This window comes from Phyllostomus discolor, chromosome 6 (assembly GCF_004126475.2).
Source record: "Phyllostomus discolor isolate MPI-MPIP mPhyDis1 chromosome 6, mPhyDis1.pri.v3, whole genome shotgun sequence".
Lineage (NCBI taxonomy): Eukaryota > Metazoa > Chordata > Mammalia > Chiroptera > Phyllostomidae > Phyllostomus > Phyllostomus discolor.
In genome coordinates, this window is record NC_040908.2 from 112,771,725 (window position 1) to 112,779,206 (window position 7,482).

At 43.5% G+C, this 7,482-nt stretch overlaps 1 pseudogene; it reads left to right on the forward strand.

The window, feature by feature from the left end:
• The first annotated feature begins 2,883 nt into the window (after positions 1-2,883).
• On the forward strand, positions 2,884-4,363 carry LOC118501247 (annotated as a pseudogene).
• The last annotated feature ends 3,119 nt before the right edge of the window (positions 4,364-7,482 follow it).

The following is a 7,482-nucleotide window of genomic DNA, read 5'->3' on the forward strand; positions in this document are numbered from 1 at the left end:
GAAAGTAGGATTGTTGGAAGAAATTTAAGTTTTAATTATGGCAAGAAGGTAAATGGAATTTGAGGGAAGAGATGGAAGATGTCTTGGAAGTTATTTCAGTGGAATCTTTGGCTGAGGGAACCATGTCTCTGACATAGACTCCAACTGCTTTTATTTATACTTCGTGACTTCCTCATGGAAATCAAGATTTGAGCTGAGAACTAGGAAGAGGAAGAAGGAAAAGTCAGGTCCTAAGTTCATTTTGTTACACGCATGTCCCTTCCCTGCTTCTGAATAGTTTTTCCTGCTGTGTAGAGGTCTGAAGAATGGGAAACTGAGAAACTGAAACTCTGAAGAAGTCTTGGGGACCTTGACTCCTGGGCTACAGAGGAGTCCAACACAACCCAACACAAATGTCCCCTGCCTATTTTGTCAGTCCCACTATGAGTCTGTACTACCTTTTATGCAGCCTCAGCAATAATATGCACAGTAATAGGGTGAGAAGTAATGGCCATCTCCCTTTTTTCTATGATTCTTTATATTTCTTGGGAAACCTGGATCAGAGGAAGGAGCCCATCCCAAAATAAACTCACCCCTGTAGTGAGTCAGGAGGATAATTGTGGGTCATTACCTTCCACTTTTCTGCCATTTTTGAACGTACAGTTACTGTGCCAACTGTCATTGAGGAATGTCAGCATCATGGTCTTGTCGCACATCTCAGACCCTGCTATTACTGGCCAACCAGCATACTCTGTCATGTTTTCTTCAGGCCTGTCCCCCCCAACCTCGCACTGGTAAACCACCGGGGAGTGTGGGAATTTGGAACATTTCTTTCGTATATTTTCAACATTTCGAGGATACTTGAGTTTGCAGAACAGGTCAGCTTTCCCATCCAGGATGTCCATCATGCGATGGCAGGGCCCCTGAGCCTGTAATGCTACTGAAAAGAGAACAGAGATGAGTCAGGGTGGGCTAGGGGTAGGATTTGGGTAGATGAAGGGGTTGTTTACGCACAGGATTGGTTATTTCCATCCTAACAAAGTCCTGGGGAAAAGGTCTGAAAATAGTTGCTGGATCTTGGGGAGAAAGGGTTTCTTTTCTTAGCTTTCTATGTGTGGGAAAGCTAAGAGAAAGGTGGAGATATTGGACGTAGGACATGTAGGCCTGGCTAAGGTGAGGCAAGAAAAGGACTTCGGGGACAAATTTTGGAGATGCTCTCAATTTTGATGTACAAGCAAAGGGTTGGCAACATCCTGAGAGCAAGTACCTCTTTCAATTTTGGGCCCTGGGCTCCTCACTTAACTCATCTATAGGGAGGGACCTATGTACTGTCACTGCAGGAATCGACCTGTTAACTTCTCAGGTCAGATTCTGTCCCTGTCCTTAGGAGGGAGGGAATGCATGGGAACTCAGATGGCTCTGGAGTGGACAGCTGAATAACTGTGTGGAGAAAGGATCTGAAGCAGCTCAGTCGTAAACATGTTTGAGAATCATTAATACTGTTTTCCATGAGTATGGCATGCGAAATGGGGGTATATGAGCTAATTATTGCCAATTTTATTCTACGTTATCTTGGGGCTCTAAGAATTTATGCTTCTCTATTACCATCGAGGCTTTTTACTTTCTCTAATCCTTGTTCCACCACACGCACATTTGTACTCAGGTACACACAAATGCACCAGCAGTCTGTATCAGGAGATATAAGTAAAAATATACACTTTTTTTTATATCAATGTGTGGTTGCCTCTCACATTTCCTATACTGGGGACCCAGCCTGTAACCCAGGCATGGGCCCTGACTGGGAATTGAACTGGTGACCCTTTGGATCACAGGCCAGTACTTGATCCACTGAGCCACACCAGCCAGGGCAAAACATAAACTTTTTAAAAAAACTTATACACTTACTGGTACATAGTAAGCAGAATAAAGTTAGCTTCTTTATTTTTCCCAGGATCTCACAGCATTTGTATTTTAGTTAAATTTTCCTTTCAGTTTCCCCCCTTTTTCTCTTTTCTCCCCTTTTACATATCAGAGAACCAGAGACTCATGTGAGTATTACTACCTGCAGCCACTATGGGCATCTGAAGGCAGAGGCAGACTGAGATGAGGATCCCATGATACACAGTGGAAGCTCGCTGTCTTCTCAGGTGACTGTAGCAGGGTGACCCTAAGGCTTTGTGCTGATGACACATTGGAAAAGGAAAACATTGCAATGAGGAGAGAGATAAAAAAAGAACTCTTGGAGACTTAAGTCAAAATGCAGAGAAAGAAATGAACACAGGAATCTCATTCCTGGGCATGGAAGGGGCACATCCTATCAATGGGACTAAGGTGAAGGCAGAGTAAGATTCTTGCTTCCTTTTCTACATGTTTTGGTACCATTAATTTTCAGGACTACTCATGGTACTCATGAGTCCAGCTACCTTCTATATAATGATGACTGAATCTCAAATATCCATCTCCTGTATATATTGTCTGGTGATCCAGTGGCTGAACCCTGCTTCTCACAGGAGCTTACAGGTCCCTCTGTCTTGGGCCAATAGAAAAAGTGGGTGACTTTTATCATTTCTTGCCTCATTCCCTTTTCCCCGGCCAGCACTCTAGCACCACCTAGGCTGGCCTTCCTCTGCATGAGGGAGTGACTTGGTGGCCAGGCAGGTGGCTCAAGGGGGTGCCAGGAGGTCTTGTGGGCTCCCAAAGACTGTGGCACGTCCATGTGGTTGGCTTTAGGCACCCTTGTTCTCTGAGGACTTTCCATCACTGCACAAAGAGAACACGAGAACACCCATCTTCCGTGGGACTTGAAATTTCTGGAGAACTGCCTTTGTGAAAAGCTGGCAATAATTTCTTTCAATTCCACTTTAGTTTTCCTTTTTGTTGAGTTTCAGATGAACATCCATAACCATGAACAGCTTTAGTGATAAGGGTTTTGGCTGCCATTTCCCTAATGAAGGCTTTATTGCCAAGGACATTCTGGACGAAAAAATTAATGAACTTTCTTCTTCCAATGATAAGGATGCATTCCTTGCAGTGGACCTGGGAGATATTCTAAAGAAACATCTGAAATGGTCAAAAGTTCTTCTTCAGGTCACCCTCTTTCATGCAGTGACCCAAATGCAATGACTGCAGAGTCAAAGTGAAGACCTTGTGGCCAGCGGGACCAGATTTGGCTATGCCAGCAAGACTGAAATACAATTGGTGCAGAGTCTTGGAGTACCTCCAGGGAGGATTATCTATGCAAATCCTTGTAAACAAGTGTCTCAGATTAAATATGCTGCCAATAAGGGAGTCCAGATGATGACTTTGATAATAAAGTCGAGTCGATGAAAGTTGCCAGGGTACCTCCAAAGGCAAAATTGGTTTTGCAGCTCACCACAGATGATTCCAAAGCAGTCTGTTGTCTCAGTGTTAAATTTGGTGCCACTCTCAAAACCAGCAGACTTCTTTTGGAATGGCAAAAGAGCTAAATACTGATGTCACTGGTGTCAGCTTCCACCTGGGGAGTGTATATATTGATCCTAAGGCCTTTGTGCAAGCCATCTCCAATGCCTGCCATGTCTTTGACATGGGAGCTGAGGGTGGTTTCAACATGTATCCGCTTGATATGGTCGTGGCTTTCCTGGATCTGAGGATATAGACCTTAAATTTGAAGAGATCGCCAATGTCAGCCACCCAGCCTTGGACAAGTATTTTCCATCCAACTCAGGAGTGAGGCTGGTAGTGGAGCCAGGCAGATACTATGTTGCATCAGTTTTCACTGCAGCTAATATCATTGTCAAACAACTCATATTAAAGAAACAAACAGGCTCTGATGAAGACGAGTTGAATGAAAAAACCTTTCTGTATTATGTGAATGATGGATCATTCACATATTATGGATCATTTAATTGCGTACTCTATGATCATGCACATGTGAAGCTCCTTCTGCAGGAGAGGCCCAAATAAGATGGGAAGTAGCATTCATCCAGCATATGGGACCAACATGTGATGGCCTTGATTGCATAGTCGAGCACTGTGGCTTGCCCGAATGCATGAGGGGGATGAGATGCTCTTTGAAAACATGGGTTCCTACACCATTGCTGATGTTTCTGCTTTCAATGGATTCCAGGGTACCAATCGTCTATTATGTGATGTCAGGGCTGACAAGGTATCTGATGCAGCAAGTTCAGAAGCAAGGCTTTCCAGCTGAGGTGGAAGAGCAGGATGTCAGCACTCTGCCTGTGTCCTGGGCCTAGGAGAGTGGGATGAGGGGCCACCCAGCAGCCTGTGCTTCAACTCCTAGTAATGAGCAGATGCCACTCTTGTAGCTGTTACTGTGAGGATAGCTTGAATTAAGGGATTGGAGGGGATCACTTAACTTCATTATTGCTGGTTTTGAAATGTCTTTGTAAGCACAGTTGGCAGAGATGGAACAACATGAAAGACTAGGAGATGGAGTCACTCTTATCTGTGTTTCTATGGAAACTATTTTAATATTTGTTTTATATGGATTTTTACTCAATTTTCAAATGCTACCAAAGAGTGCCCCTAAGCTGCCAAGCGGGATTTGTAGCTTGTAGATTGGCAGAAGAGGACAGAAGCTTAGTGTTGTGACCCATTTTAAAAATAAAGTACCCTGAAAGTTAAAAAACAAAACAAAAAAACCCCCAAACCCCAAATGATCTCACCTATAAGTGGAACATAATCAACAAAATAAATAAGCAAGCAAAATATAACTAGAGACATTGAAATAAAGAATGTACTGACAGTAACCAGAGGGGAGGGTAGAAAAGGATAATGGGGGAAAATAGGGAAAGGGTCCTTGGCGAACATGTATAAAGGATCCACAGACAAAGCCAAAGCGGGAAAGGACTGAGGGTGGGAGGTGGTGGTGGGTGGGGCAGGAGAAAAAGTGGTGGCGGGAAAATGGAGAAAACTGTACTTGAACAAGAATTAAAAAAAAAAATCCAGTTGAATTTTTCTCATCCAAAGTTTCAAAGTAAGGAATGTTACTTTTCAGACTGTGCATGCAATGTTAAGATAATCACTTTGCAGTTAAGTTTGCCCATAACAATTATCAACTGACAAAACATACCTGATGTGAGGACACAGTTGGAATGCTGCTGCTTTGAGCTCTACCAGGACTCCCCACCAGGCCTCCTTGTTCCTCCAATCCATTCCACGTAGGCCCACATTTGGGGTCCTTGAGAACCTGCATTTTGAACTCTTCCTGTCGCTCTATGGGATACTTTTCCTGAAGGGCAGTGGCATCTAGTGCAGTTGGCTGAAGACTAGATCTAGGTAGTCGATCAGAGTGTATATTTGCTGTCACCAAAGACTGGTTGTCAGAACTTGCTGTTCTTATTTGTTGCTCATCTTGCAAAGCCATCTGAAGGACCTAAGTGGTGGGGAAACAAGTATAAGATGTGTTTGAGGATGGAAGATAAAGTCCTACTGGTATCTGTACTAGAACATTGAACCTTCAACTAAGTAGACGCCCTTTTCCAAATCTCTTGAAAGTGTAGGAAATGACAGGTTGGGGATAAAATTTTATGGCAGCTATCTCACTTGGACAAGAAAACCTTAGCTGGTTTCCCCCAACCCCACAGGACAGAGCCAGCTCCCCTCCAATGGCAGGGAGGGGACACTGTGGAAACAATGCAGAGACCTAAGAAGCTGTTGAGGGGACTGACAGAGAAAAGTATAAAGATCCTAGCAAAGTATTTGAGGCTAGTAGTACTGAGCTCTTCGAATAACTAAATGTTGACCAAAATGTCTTTATAGAAACTCACTGCAAAATTAAAATGTTAAATACAATATCAATAGTCTCTTTGTACTTCTTCAATACCACACATGACTTATTTAGGTGGAACCCAAAAGAAATGGTTTTGAAAAAAGGAAAGCATGAATAAGACTTATCAGGTTAATGTGGTAAATTGGTGTTCTCTCAGGCAACTCTCAAGTAGCAGCACACCAGCTCTGGTTTGGGGGTCTTACTGTCTAAGAGCAGGGATTTAGACTATTTTTCCATACTTTGCTGGATCAGACTGATGTTCTTGGTAAATTCCTTTAGGGGTTTCACTTGGTCCACTACGGCTACTTCCTCAGGCTACACGGATATCACCAACTAATGATTTCATTTTAGTCTCTCCCCCTGCCTTTTCAGTATTTGTAAGTTTCTTTACAGAAAGTGAGAATCCTGACTCTTGATCCTTAATTATTTTTTTGATCAACCTTCCTCTATGAAGGCAATTTCTCACCTGTTTCAACCCCTTCTCCTCCATGAATACCCTGCTCAGTGCTCTCCAACACTATGGTGGGCATTTCATCCACATGGGGCATCCTTACCTTGTTGGGCTCTGGCAGGTCCCACTCCATTCCTCACTGTGCTCTGGCTCTGACGCTCATTGGAGAATTCCCTGCCCCCAGGGACTTTCACCTCACCCATGTCTGGATGTCTTTGTGGGTTGTTATCCCTTCACTGCTTGGGCTCTGACCCCTTGCTGTGGACCAGCTCAGTTCCCCTTCTACCCGCTGTCCCACTGTAGCACAGTTGCAGTGCTACAACTTTGCTCTGATTATCACAACACTTTAAAATTGGCTGGTTCAGGAAGGGAAAGGAAGGGTAGGAAAAAATATGGGTAAGGGGGGAAAGTCTATACCTTGCTTTTTAAATAAAAGACATTTGTGAGAGATGGAATGGGAAATAATTCTCACCTACCAATTTAAAACAGAGTACATATGGGGTTTGAGGGTAGGGATATTCATCTTGTTAACATTACCTGAGTTCTCTTAAAGAGTCTTTTCACACCCTGAGGTGTATGTACACTCTCTTTACAATTACAAGACCACTGATCTAGGTGGCACAGATTAAGTAATAGAATACTGGAAAACAGGCTCCCAAGCCTTTTAAATACCATGATTATTGTACCCTAACCTTTACAATTCTACTCCCACTTTCACTCCTTCTGTCCTTTTCCATCCCACTTTCCTGTTTAGAAGCGCAGCTCTCCATCCACGCCTCCTCTGTGCAGCAGAACCTTTCACAGAACACTAGCTTGGTCCTTTATGCAAACTGCCTCCTCCAACATTAGGACTGACTCCCATCACAGGTAGTCCTTTGCCTCTGCTGTGGGGTGGGTCTCTAATAATCTGTGGTCTAATCTCTTTGGTCCTGCTTTCACCCTTATTGGGAATACAGGGCAATATTACAGCTTTGGGTCATCAAGTCCACAAACGTGGTGATACACTATTGACTAGAATGTGGTAGACATCATGGGGTTTTTAATTCCAATTTCCGACATCACAATACCACTAAAAAACTATGATGACCAAAACAGTCCAGTACTGGCATAAAAACAGGTATGCAGATCAACAGAAGACAAGGGAGAACCCTAAAATGAACCTGCACAAATGGTGCTGAGAACCCTGGACAGCCACAGGCAAAATGACACGAAAAACTAACTGAAAAACCAAACAATTTTTCACACCAAACACTTCCTCTGTTGGACCCTTGAAGGACTG